Here is a 14,446-nt window from a genome sequence, read left to right on the forward strand (position 1 = left end):
ACTTTCTGTACTGTGTGCATATTTTCCCTTCAATCAAAAGTCTACGAAATCATAGAAGTTACACGAATGTGAGGAATAATTTAAAAGATAATAATTCTAATTGGGAAGAATGTCATCAAGAGCCTGAAGCTAAAAATCAGGCTAATTTTATGGTCCAGATGTCCAGCAAGGAGATGAATATATTAGTCGTTTCGTTTATGTGTTACAGTTCCTGCAATCACTTCATTTGGCTGCCGAAGTTAGAAAACTGAGGCAGCCCCAAAGTTAACATCTGATAGTAAGTTTCTGGCGTTGTCTGGGTCTCAGTTCTACGAGTCTGCAGGGGACACAGTTCTAGTTCTATTGGCATCATTTTAATATGTGCTACTAAAGCTAACAAAAGCAAAGCAAAATAAGCTCAGGGTGTCAAAAATTTGAGACCAAGGGTTATATTTCAGAACCTAGAATAATGCTTCATACGTAGTATGTGGTCGGTAAACATTACCCTCTTTCTGACTTCTAATATCACCTTTCCCTAGAATAATACATTTATTCGTGTCCCTCCTGTCTCTTCTGGATTAATGCATTTAAACTTACTCTCTTTCAATTTCTTGTTTCCTTTTCTCTGTTTATTACTTCTACCAAGTTTCCTTCATTTTATTTGTGTCCAGTTTAGAAAACTGGTGAGAAGTAACATCACCGATTGAATCGTCAGACCTGTCTCTATGGATGAACGATTTTTTACATTCCATACCCCGAAACAGTATCCTAAATTGTGCTACCGTTTTAAACAGGTGGTCAGGGAAGACATCCTCCTCGGGATGTGGAGCAGAAGTAGAGCCAAATTGTCCCTACAACATGAAGAATGAGGATGGAAAATTTCACGCTTGAGATTTCCCCAAGAATCCTAACTTTCAGTCAGAGGCGATTTTTTAAAATACTAGCTCAATGAGTTATTCTCATTACAACCCAAATTAGCTTGGGTAAAATAATAGAATGGTAAGATGAAACAGATAAAACAGGACTGATATTTCAGGGACAAAAGTATTGATCTGACTTTATTAGGCTTTTATTAGACCCACTTGGGCTGGAGCTGGGAGTTAGGTGGCCTTAAAAGGTGATGTGCTCAATGCTTTGTAAATTTTCCTGATTTTCTCAAAAGATATAGGACTTGTCATTTACCAGGCAAATTGGAACTCCCTTCTGAGTTTATATGAATTTTTACTGAAGAAAGGATACATTTTTTCCCTAATCTGTTTTCAAAGTCTAGAAGACAGATCTTGTTAAATAAATATTTACTTGACACCTACTAAGGTCCAGAACTGTTCTAAGTCACTGACAATCTCCCTGACATTCTGTGACCTTGTGTTGCTACTTTTCCTTCTGCGATTTTACTAAAAATTGGTCAGTAAATTTGAATACGGTTAAGTTGTCACTGCTTATCTTTAAATAATCTTTTATGCCAGTCAAAATGACAAACTAGTTGCTATTGATGAAATTATGATCCCATTTTAATTCCCCAATGTCTCTTGTTGCTTTTATACACCTTCTCTGTAACAATTCTTATTTGCATAATATTTGACATTTTAAATCATATCAGTTGGTTAATTGGCCATCTATTTCTAAGAAGCCAGGACTTTCATCTCCATTTTATAAATAAATAAGACTGGAATCATCGATGTAGGTTATCCTTGGATATCAAACTTGCTAACTTCCTAAGTTGGATACGAAAGAAGTAGAGGAAGGTGCCTTTGGCTGGTATAGGTCAGGAATCAACAGGAGGCAGCGTTTAACAACGTTTCAATTATGAAGCGAATGAATAATATTATGAAGTCTCATGAAAATTATAATAAATTATTTCAGAGAAGAGGAAGGGCAATGCAAATGAAAATCCCATAATATTTATCCCATCCCCATTGAATTATGCAAGAGTTGAATTTGAAAAATTAACTTAGATACACTAAAAAGCAGTTCACCTTATTTTATTTTTAAAATCCAATCTGAACATAGAAAAAAAAAACTCCATATTTTTTTTCCCTTAACTTCAGTACGTGCACTGAAGGTGCCGATATTAGACAGATCACTTTTTGGAAAGTGCAATCAATGAAGTGCCACGAGTGTGTCTACTAATTTTATAAGAGGGATTGAAATACTCAACAGCATAGGAGTCACATCTGGGGTTTCTACGCAGTGAGCGCCGGTGCCAAATGAATTAGATGAGCATAGGGTATGTTAAACAAAAAGTAAAATGTATCGCGTTAACTATCGCTATTGCCGGGCACTGAAACTGAACAACAGTGTCTTCACCGATGTCAGCGGTCCTGCAGATATTAAATGCATTCCCATGATCACGGTTATGAGCTGTGCTGGTAACCTGGCACCTTGCTTCCTAAGTGGGCAGCAAATTCCCTTCACTACTGTTCTGTCTTCTTTCTCTACCTAATTTCTAGGAGACTGTCATATTGCTGGGAGAACTGGGGAACATTCATTCCTCAAAACCACCAAAGGGGCTCATTGAAAACATTCTGAATGTGGTTGGAGGTAATCTCTTTCACTGAAAATGCCTCAGAGAATTTTTCGTTTTTGTCTGTGAGGTACCAAGACAGTGGCTCATTGTACAAACTGTACTGAATACTGCTTTCTGAATTTAGGTCGCTAGACAAGTGTTGATTTCAGTAGCCTGGCCCACATATTTAATGTAATGTAATAGTCACATGTAATAGTCAAACAGGAAGTCTTGCTCTTCCATGCAGAGAGATATTTAGTGGGATAACATACATAGTACCACGGAGCTGCCCGATACAGCTGTCCTGTTTTCATTTAAGACTGAGTGAGGAGCTGGTTATTAACTGAAAAGGGAGTAGACCTTTGGCCGGGGCGATGGGAAACGCAGCCTGCGACGAGAGAGGTGACCCTGGTGACTTAGAAGGCACAGCCACAGAGAAAAGTACTCAGAGGAGACCCATAGACAGAGCTATCCCCTTGTTAGGAAACAAGTGAGGAAGAAAGCTTCCCCAGGACTGTAGCGGAAGTAAACTCTCCGCATTTAGCATTTACAAACGTGGAAATAAAGGATCATCTACGCCTAATAGTAAGGATCTTACGCAAAACAGCATCCCAAAGCGGAATGCTGTGCTGCCCTGAGGAAATGATCAGCAAAACGGGTCAAAACAGAGACATGTATATTTTGAATAGACCAGAATGTCCTTAGTGTCCGGCTCAGAATTCTCTCCAATTCCGTAGCTTAGGTTTTGTTCCTCTCCTCTTCTCCTTGTCTCCCCCCGCCCTCTCAGCCCCTTTCCTCTTTGTACTTTTCTATCAGCCTAACTGTACAACCTGTTACCTGTATACATACCCATCTACCTCTCCTTCCATCCAATCCAGTGACATATACACTTGCATAAGTTAATCACACAGTCAGAGATTCACCATTCTCATTCTCATTCTAGGTGAGTCATTGCCAATGAAATTTTTCACAGTCTTCATATAATTGAGTAACTGGACTGAGTGATACCCAGAATAGTAACCCAGTAAGCAATATCCCTTACAGAAGGATGTGACGTCAGCCAGGCTCACTTCAACTTAGTAATGCCACAGTTTGCACCATGGACATGAAAAATGCCGAGTAGGAATGACAAAAACTGCTATTTGCCTACTCTAGCCTTCAAAATCTCCTTCCGCTCCACAGCAAAACAAAGAAACAAACAACCCCCCCACCGCCCAACTTTGGTCTGAGCACTCATGAACCCATCTAGACAACTTCATCCCTAACCTCTCTGCAGAGATTTGCTTATTTCTCTATCTTTTGTTCACTGATATATAAGCAAAGTGAAGTGTAGTTCTTCCTTGAAGCTTCCTTAAAGGCAAGGCTGGCATTCTTCTTTGCCCCTCCCACTCCCTGCAGGCCTGGAAGAGAGATGTGATGACTGGAGCTCCAGCAGCTCCCTTGGACCAGATTCAATACCACAGGATGGAATAGCGAAGGGTGAGGAAAAGCCCTGATGACATCGTGGAGCTGCTATAACCTGGGACTTGCTTTAGTTGAGAACATAAATCCCTGTGTGTTTAAATCACAATGTTTTGGCAATCTCTTACTTGTGGATGGACATAAATGCTGACGGATAGAACAGGTAGAACTAAATATGAAAAACTAAATAAAATACTAATGAACACAGAGCTTCAGTACTTCTCATTTTATCACTTAGTATGGGTCCAAAGAAAGCTATAAAAAAGGCAATCATCTGCTCTAATTGGCTGACATCATATTTTCACCAATTTTTTATATACAATTTCAGTTGCTTGGAGTCAATAAAAAATATGCTGTATTTTAATTTGTTACTATTCAATAGCATTTTCATCATGGATTACTATTATGTATTACTTCCATTCCTTAAGTCAAATCCCACTTCAGCTGTAAAGTCTTAGAGGAAGAAAAAACTATTTTTGCGTTTCTAAGTCCCAACAGCACTTAAGTCTACCACTTCTTCCACACACTATATTTTTAGTTATCGAACTAGATTACAAGCTTCTGGAAGACAAGATCTTTGTATTTCACACGGCTCACAGGCAAGGGATTTACATATAACAGGTTGGGTTTGGAGTGTTTATTGTTATTTACAGTTATTTATATATTCTATGTAAAATACGTTTTTCCAGTAAATCTTAGAAATGTAGCATTATTGCTAATAATGCAATTCTTTCTTTCTTTTGCCACTTTCCTTCACGATTCCAATTATTTCCAAAAGGAGAAATGTAAAGGTCGAAAGTACATGACCTTGTAAATCAAGGAGACTAAGATCCATGAATATCTGAAATCCTGAAACTTTTAAATGCTATTAATGAAGACATCAAAATTCTGTTTAAGATACTCTGCATAGCTAATGTTGTTAACAAAACATGCATTTCAAGCAGAAGTTTTAAGGGCTTTAAATCACAGATTTTCACAGCATTTCCTTCCGGCAGCTGATGAAAATTGGATAATATACAATCAGAACACTTTTTCTACACATTTTAAATTGATTGAAAAATAGAAACAGATTTAACATTCAAAAAAACACATTTGCAACCGTTATATAAAAATGGCCTGATCTGATTTAGGAGCTACTAGGTATAGAAACTTGGAGCTGACAGCATTCTTTGGGATGTTTTAAAACAGAGGAAACATATTACAGGACCCAAGCTGCTACTCTCACCGAATAAGCCCCTCTGACTAACAGTGTAGATCTTCTATAAGGACGATCATGAAAGGAAACCTTCCACTTAATGAAAGGTGTTCTCTATATTTCATTGTAGGCACAAGTCTGACACTATATAGGTAGTGAATAGTTTTCAATATGAAAACATAAAAATAATACATTGCTGAACAGGAGATAAACGGAAATACAACATATTTGCATAAGATTTGAAAGTTCAACATTTACTGCCATCTTCAAAATGATATACAACTTGGTGATTGAAAAATAACTGGGTAACTCTTCAAGCTGTCAGTTTGCATTAACTAGGTGTATATTCAAAGGAAATAAAGAATGATCAGGAGTATCTGCCTTGCATCATGTTGACTAAGCTATCGAGGCATTGAGTCCATGGCCAGAAACGCAGTCCCAGAGAACAAGATACCCTTAAATCAGAGGAATTCTATTCATGGCAGAGATACCCCATTAACCCTCAAAAACTGTTTTACTTAAGTACCTCATGCTTTTCCAAATGTAAGGAAATACAGGACATCTTTCTCTGCATACGCGTCTTTTTCTGGAGGGTGTTTTTTGGAAAGCCAGGTCATAATAGTTAAAACGTAAATGACTGTCAGGGGAACCGAGGAGAGACATTTCAGATGTAAGAACACATCTTAACTCTTCCTCCCAATAATACATCATTGCCTCCGTCCATTGTCACACTTGCATCAAGACAGGGCTCTGGCCCGAGTCCATGGAGGTAATCCAACCAACTACAGCGAGGGAGAGCAATCTGCTGACTCCTGACAATAAAAATCTTCTAAAGCAAAGAGAAGTCTATGAGTAAATCGGACACACTGTTCCTATGTGAGAACTATCCTAATAAAACTGTTTTGTCTTATGCAGCTTATTTCTTAAAACACATTTTGACCCGTGTGAAACTTACTTCAAAGCACTAACAAACAAAGAGATTGGTTGTATGCAAAGTCACACACTGGTTAAAAAAATAATATGTTATCACTAAAAAGAAATAACAGTATTACATTTTGAAGAGGTAAAGTGAATACTAAAAATGATTGTGGAGTGAAGACAAAGTTGGATTAGACAGGGTTCTCACACTGAAAATCATTATTATTAATATTTACACATAGGGCAGCCAGGCAGCTTATTGCCAAAATTAGAATATTTTTGAGAGCAAAAGGAGGCGCGATCAAGAATAGGCATTGACTGTTACTATGTTAGGAAAACCAGGAGATGTGTTCACCTTAGAAGACACTAGGGGGATATTTTATTTGGCTAGACTTGAAGATGATGGCATTTCCTTTAACTCTACTAAAATAAAAACAGAGATTCAGTGCAATTGTTTTGTCTCTCATTAAACATGATGACAAACCAGAATATCTCCTACACGTGGCCATCAAGGAATCATTGTCACTGGACAGGCTCTCCCACCATAAGCAACAATAAAGCTGAACAGGGTATTTGAGGCACCTGAGACACATCTGACTTTCACCCTGGAGGTGGGGGTGGCAACTCGTTGGTAGAGGCCAGAGGTGCTGCTAAACATGCAATGATGCACAGGAAAGCCGCCTACCACAAAGAGTTGTATGGGCTTAACGTATAAAAAGTGCTAAGCTGAGCGATCTTGAGATGAAAGAGTAACAGTATGAGTGATGGCCACCTTCACATCAGAAACAGTGGAGGCCAGAAGTGACACCTTCGAAGTGATGGAGGAAAGCCTACCGAGCCAGGATTCTGTGTCCAGTAAAAAGTAGCCTTTAAATAGATTTAAATAAAGATGTTCAGATAAATGAAAGCTGAGAAAATTTGTCACTAGCAAAACCTGCACTGCCAGAAATGCTACAAAAATATCTTCAGGCTGAAGGGAAATGATACCAGATGGAAACTTGCTCTATGGGAAGGAATGAAGAACGTGGGAAATTGTAAATATACAGGAATATATATATTCCCCCCCTTTCTTAGTATTGTGGGTTGAACTGTGTCTCCCAAATTCATACACTGCCACCCTAGTCCCCAGTACCTGTGACTGGGGCTGTATTTGGAAATAGGGTCTTTGCAGACATAGTCATGTTAAGATGAGTTCATTAGGGTGGATCCTAATTCACTATGCCTGATGTCCTAATAAAAAGGAGGAATTTAGACACAGGGACATGGATACAGGAAGGATGCTGCATCAAGACTGGAGTTATGCTGCCACAAGCCAAGGAAGTACGAGAAGTTAGGAGTCAGGCCTGGATCAGAGCTTTCCTTAGTGCCTGCTTCAGAGGGGGCATGGCCTGCTGACACCTTGATCTGGGACTCCTGGCCTCCAGAACTGTGAGACAATACACTTTGGCTGTTTAAGCCATTCAGTTCCTCCTTTGTTACAGCAACACTAGCAAACTAATATACTTAGTTTTTTTTTTAAACAACTGACTATTTAAAGAAAAAAAAAATATATATATATATTGCAGTGTCAATGTGTGTAGAATTAAAATGTATGATAAAAATAGTACAAGAATGAGGGAACAAGTATAATTATACTGTTACAAGGTTTTAAAATATAGGAAGTGTATGAAGTAAACTGTGATAAGACTGCATACTTTAACCATCACATTAGGTACAACAAAAAAATCCTGAACTGAGGAGTTAAAACGTATACTGAAAAAATAAAAATTAAAAAAACTGACTAACCCCAAAAGAAAGCAGGAAGGGGAAACAGAGGAATGAAAGCCAAAATCCAATAAACAGCAAAGTTGCAGACTCAAACTGCAATGTTAACTATATGAAATGTAATGAGCTAAAAATTCTGATTCTAAGGTAGACCAGACAAAATCCAAGAACTGAAAATACACCATCTCAAGAAATTCACTTCATTATGAGATACAGGCATCCTAAAAGCAAAAGACTAGAAAAGGAAATACCATGAAAACAACAGGTTGAAGTTGGGTGATGTGGCCTGATTAGTATTAGACAAAGATGTGAGGAGTATTGCTAGATTAAAAGAGGGCTATTTCCTAATGATAAAATAGTTAATTCACTAGGAACTTGTATCAACCCCAACACAGGTATACGTGTACGCACCTAATAACAGAGCTTCAAAAATGCATAAAGCAAATGTTGACAGGATTAAAGAAAGAAAGTGATACATCCACATTCTCAGAGATTTTTAACAACACCTCTCTGTCAGTATTTTACAAAATTAGTAGACAAAAAGTTGTTAGGATAAAGAAGATTTCAACCACCTAAGAAATCAAATTGAATAAATTAAAAGTTATATAATAACATATCCTCAAACTTCATAGTTTGTATTTCTTTCCAGAGCACTTAGAACATTCACCAAGATAGACCTTACGCTGATGCTGGGCTAAAAAACAAAACGTCTCTTCTCAATAAATTTCAAAGGACAGAAATCTCACAAAAACTGTCTTTAATGACAGTGGAATTAAATTAGAAATCCACAAGGAAAAGAGATCTAGAAAGATCCCCAAGTATTTGGAATGGAAACAACATGCTTGTAAGTAATGCCTGGTGAAAAGGAATCATCAAGGAAATCAGACAATATTTGCAAGAAAATGACAACGAAAATGTCATGAATAACAATTTGTGAAATGCAGCGAAAGCAGTGACTCCAGGGAAAATTGCAGCATTTAAAATACTTGGAAAAGAAGAAAGTTTCAAAGCTAATAATGTAAATTACTGCTTCAAGTATCTGGAGAAAGAAGATCAAATTGAAACCAAAGTAAGAATTAAAGAAATAGTAAAAATAAGAGCAAAAATCCAATTAAAAACAGACAAAAAATAAAGAAAATGAACAAATCAAAAGTTGGTACTTTGAGAAGACTAATGAAAGCAATGATCTCAGAAAACTGATCAAGAAAAAAATTTGAAAACACAAATCACCAATATAAGGAATGACAGAGGGAATATGGTCATAGTTCATATAGAAATTTAAAGGATAATAAAGGAATATTATAAACGTTTGTGGGAAAATGCTTGACAACTTAGATGAAGTAAAAATGATGAAAAACTCAATTTATCAAGACTAACATAAGAAAAAGAAACATGTGAATAACTCTGTATCTCTTGAAGAATTAAATTCATAATTAAAAACCTCTCCACTAAGAAACTCCAAGCCAAGATGGATTCTCTAGTGAATTCTAATCAAAATTTTATAGATAAATACATCTACACTGTTATTTAAGAAAAGAGGGGAAGAGGAAATACTTAAATACATTCCGGCTCATTTAAAGAGAACAGCAATACCCTGATAATTAAAACCTGACAAAAATATTTCAAGAAAATAAAATCAGAGACCAATGTGCCTCCAGAAGATAGAGTTAAGTAAGTTTTATTAAGAAAATATTATCAAGTCAAATCCAGGATTACATAAAATGGCCATACATTACAACCAAATGGGGATTTATCCCAGAAATGAAAGACAGGTTTAGCACTTAAAAGATCAATTTAATCCACCAAATTATCAGAAAAGGAAGAAAGACCTTATAACCATTTCAATATGTGTAGGAACAAAAGCTTTTGGCAAAATTCAACAACAATTCATTATAGAAAAACTCTTAAACAAGGAATAGACAGAAAAGTCTGAAAAGGCATCTACAAAAGCCTGAAGTTAGCATCATACTTAATGATAAAACACTGAACAGTTTTCTTTTGAGCTCAGGGACAAGGCAAAAATGTCTGCTCCCACCACTTCTACTCAACACTGTTCAGGTCGTCCAAGTCTGTGCAGCAGGAAAGAGAAAGACATAAAAGGCACAGAGATTGGAAAAGAAGTAAAATCCTATATTCACAGACAGAAAGACTGTTTACATAAAAATACGAAGGAATCTATGGGAAAAACAGCTACTAGAAATAATAAAGACATCTGAATGGTTGCAGGATGCAAGGTCAACATATAAAAACATCAATTGTGTTTCTACATACTGCCAGTGTATAATGAAATGGGAAGTGGAAAATTTTAAATTTAGTTTATAACAGCATCAAAAGACAAAATGTTTAAGAGTAAGCTTAAAAGATATGTGAAAGCTCTACACTGAAGAGGACAAAATATGAAAAAAAAAAAGATCTAAATAAAAGGAGAGCATTCTCATGTTCATGAATTGGAAGACTCAAAATTGTTAAAATAGTCATTTCTCTTCGAATTGATCCACAGACTCAGTGCAATCTCAATCAAAATCCCAACAGGATTTTTTTTTTTTTGGTAGAAATTGACTAGTTAATTCTAAAATAGATGGAAACGTAAAGAGTCTAAACTAGTTAAGGACTAATTAATCGAGGACTTATGTTATATGATTTCAAGTCATATTCAAGACAGAGTAGTACTGGTGTGAGGATAAACAAACTGACCCTTGAAACAGAACAAGTAGTTCAGAAATAGACAAATATGATCAACTGATTTTCACTAATGTTCCAAAGCAACTCAATTTGGAAAGAAATTATTTGGAAAGAATTATTTTTCAATAAATTGTGGTGGAATAATTACACAAAAATGTGAATAAAATGTATCTCCATCCCTACCTCAAATCAGGTACAAAATTAATTCAAGATAATCATAGACCTAAATGTACAAACAAAACTATACAAATTTTCAAACTTGTTGGCAAATATTTCTTAAAGAGAACAGAGAAAGTACTAACCATAAAAAAGAAAAGACTGACCAATTAGATTTCATCAAAATAAAAAAACACTAGTTAATCAAAAGACACAAGTAAGAAATAAGCCACATGCTGAATGGAAGTATACATAACAGGTAAAATCTGACAAAGGCCTTATATCCAAAATATATTTTTAAAACTCCCACAAATCACGCAAACACACTTAAAGGGCAAGTGACTTAAATAGACACCTTCAAAAAAATAAAAAAAAAGCTATCTGTGAACGGCAAGTAAGCCCATGAAAATATGCTTGAATCATTAATCATTAGAGTAATGAAAATTAAAGCCACAGTGAGGTCACAAGAAAAGCTAAAACCCAAAGACTAATTATATCAAATGTTGGTGAAGGTTTGGGACAAATGGAATTCTCATACATTTCTGGCAGGAATGTGAAGTGGGACAAAGACTCTGAAGTAGCGTGAATTTGTCGTAAGGTTAAACACACACCTACCCTATGACCCAGAAATTCCACTCCTGGTATTATTCTAAGAGAAGTGACTACATATGGCCACAAAGGACTTTTACAAAAATGTTTGTTTTGTTTTACCACTTTAATCATTTTTTGGGGGGGGAGGTAATTAGATTTATTTATTTTATTTTATTATTATTATTTTTTAACAGAGGTACTGGGGATTGAACTCAGGACCCTGTGCATGCTAAGCATGCGTTCTACCACCGAGCTATACCTTCCCCTTGACAAAAATGTTTGTTACAGTTTCATTCATCATACGTAAAACTTGGAAACAATGCAAATGTCCAATGGGAAAATTATTTTAAAAAATAGTGGCATATTAATTCAACGGAGTACTATTCAACAGTTTCAAAAAAAAAAGCATGAATTACTGTTATAGTCAAGAACAGGATGAAACTAATAAAACATCATATTGAATGAAAGAAGCCAGAAGCAAAAAAGCACACACAGCATTTAATGACCTGCATTTAAATGAAGGTCAAGCATAGGTAAAGCTACTCTTGTTAATAGAAATCAGAACAGTGGTTGTCTATTGGGTGAAAGTTGGTGGTGATTCTGTCTTTACTACAGAAAAAAACTCCTTGTTTTTCACTTAATGCACATTAATAACTGAATGGAATATGTTCCAAGTAACTTCTTTGTAAATCTCAATATTTTAAAAAGTTGGAACATTGTTGAATTCTATCTTTTAATACCAATTTTTATCTCCCAATTCGCTAAATGCTTTAAAACATACATATTCTTCAAGATAAACAGAATCCCACGGAACAGTTTTAAATATAACTTGATTAGGAAATATTACTTGAAGTGTTTTTTTTGCATATAAAATTCACGTAATTAAAGACAACCGAATCCAAGTTCAAGAACATGTTGAGGTGATGTAGTATACAGGACTAGCAGTCTCTAAACTGGGAAGGTAGCCTAAAATCTAGGAGCAAAGTCAAGGCGTTTCTCTGGTTAACAGATGAATAACCAATAATGGACAAGATGCGACAAAATATCACCCTGTGATTTGCAGATCATTAATTATACTAAATATAAAGAGATGAGTTGGAGGACACAAATGATTTTTAAGAAAAGCACCAGTTGCCATAAAATGAAAATAAAGTAGGGTGAGAAGTCATAACATTTAATGATAATATAAAAGGAATTGGGCAGAAACAATTATTTTGGAAATTTAGGATAAGCGGAAATTCTGATATCTTTCTCTCCAGGATCTCAATCAGTAAGATACTATCTGAATCATTAAGAGAGCATTTGAAGTGTTAGGGCTTAATTGCTATTTCTTAGGAAGATGCCTAAAAATGAACAGAGATAGGAGGTTCTTAGGAAGGCTGTCTCTAGAAGAGATAACTGGAAGACAGTTATCTGTCTCGAAATAAATAAATGCAATCCCGTTTCTCATTTATTATGCTAAATACAATAAAGCCCTTAACAAATGTGTTATTAAGCCTTTAGCTGATGTAAGTGTACCTCTATTTTCTTGGTTCCTTTGAGAAACCATGCAAAATCTTCGCCCTGCGTTAATTACCAATTTAATCAGTCATTGCTAAAAGAAAATCTTTGGCTCTAATTACGAAAGACAGTTGCTGCAAGCATTTGACATGATGAATACCTTTCCTGATCTTCAGCAGGCTATAATTTATTAAGCACAAATATGAGGGAAAAGTCCAAGCAGAGTGCTTAATCAGCAGTGACCCTCAGTTAAAACAGGTGATATTTGCTGGGTTTAAGAATAAATGCAATATGACTCCAATTAGCTGTCAAGTCATCTGGCAAAACAGCTGCTACATAAATAGAAAATCACCTGGTTTTCCTGCTCACTTTTTCAATTTTGTCTTTAAGTCATTTAAAAAGATAGCCCTTCGATTCACATGCAGCTTGAAAGTAGGGGAAACTAACTTGCAGGGTTAGAAGTCACGGCTGTAATTAACTCCAGCGCGGGTGGAGAGAGTGGTGGGGCCGGGTGGGGGGTGGCGGTGGGGATGGGCGGTGACTAGATGGTGTGCAAGGGGTGGGGATCTCCAGCGGGACTCGTGACACTCTGTTTCTTAACTGGGTCCCGATTCCGGGTACGTGCTCACTTGTGAAAATTCATCCAGCTGTACACTTAAAACTTGCACACTCTTCTGAATGTTATATTCAACAAAATGTGCACAGAAATATAAATTCTTCCCAGAAATACATGGAATCCCACCTCAGCACTGCTTTAAAATTGAAAGGCTTTATGCTAATGTCTAAGAAATACTCATTTTCTTGAAAACTTTTCTCCATTAGTTCCCTCTAATCTCCAAGCAAACACACCAGAATATGAAAAAAAAAACAAACTATGAAACAGGGCTTTAAACAAAATGTGGGCATAAACATTAGCTTTTTGAATACAATCATATTTAAAAATTCACGTGCTACTCACCCAAAAGCTGTATTCTCCCCCAATCTTGTGGCAGTTTGCACATTAGAGTAATCAAGCAAAGGTACTGGTTGTGGTACAAGCCTGGAAAAACAATACAAACAGAAAAATTGCTAGAGTAGAAAGCATTTATTTTACTGTAACGGTATGTATTCACTGCACTATAATGGATTTAGCTACATAATTATGAAATAATAACATTCACTTAGTCTTTCATATAACAAGCAATTGCTAAGCATCTTTGCATGTACCAGATGGTACAGGGGATCAGCAACATACAGTGCATCACATTTTCCTCAAGGAAATTAGGTAAGTCGATACGTATAACAGACATCCTCAACTGGTGAGTGCCATGGAAGAGGTACAGATCGAGTGTTCTGGGAATCAGGAGGTGACTCCTTCCAACAAGGGGGCTGGGGAAAGCTTTATGAGGGAGGACTTCCGGCGAGACTGAAGGATGAGGACGGTTCTCAAAGGTGCTGGGCAGGAGCTGGACGGGGAAGGATGCATGGAAAGGGCAATCCAGGCAAAGGGGACCAATGCCCGAGGTCCGAACTTTGAACGGAATGGGAAAAGGGGGTTGGGTGCTGAAAATATTTCACTTTTACTAGAGACCATTTTCAGAGGATTTGGAATTCAGGTGAACTTGCAGGACGGAACTTGCGTCACTTGCCATGTTCCCAGCGCTATGCTAGCCCCAGGGGTGCAGCAGTGAGTAAGAAAGATGGGATCTCAGCCC

At 36.6% G+C, this 14,446-nt stretch overlaps 1 protein-coding gene across 1 annotated transcript in view; it reads right to left on the reverse strand.

Annotated features, from left to right (window-relative positions):
• The window catches only part of TENM3 (teneurin transmembrane protein 3), a 1,525,061-nt gene that overhangs the window by 732,317 nt on the left and 778,298 nt on the right, over nt 1–14,446 (reverse strand). Inside the window, exon 8 of the mRNA XM_072950498.1 lies at nt 13,711–13,791. The gene's annotated coding sequence lies outside the window, so the exon portion shown is untranslated. The remainder of the gene's footprint in view (nt 1–13,710; nt 13,792–14,446) is intronic.

This window comes from Vicugna pacos, chromosome 26, assembly GCF_048564905.1.
Source record: "Vicugna pacos chromosome 26, VicPac4, whole genome shotgun sequence".
NCBI classification, from domain to species: Eukaryota; Metazoa; Chordata; class Mammalia; order Artiodactyla; family Camelidae; genus Vicugna; species Vicugna pacos.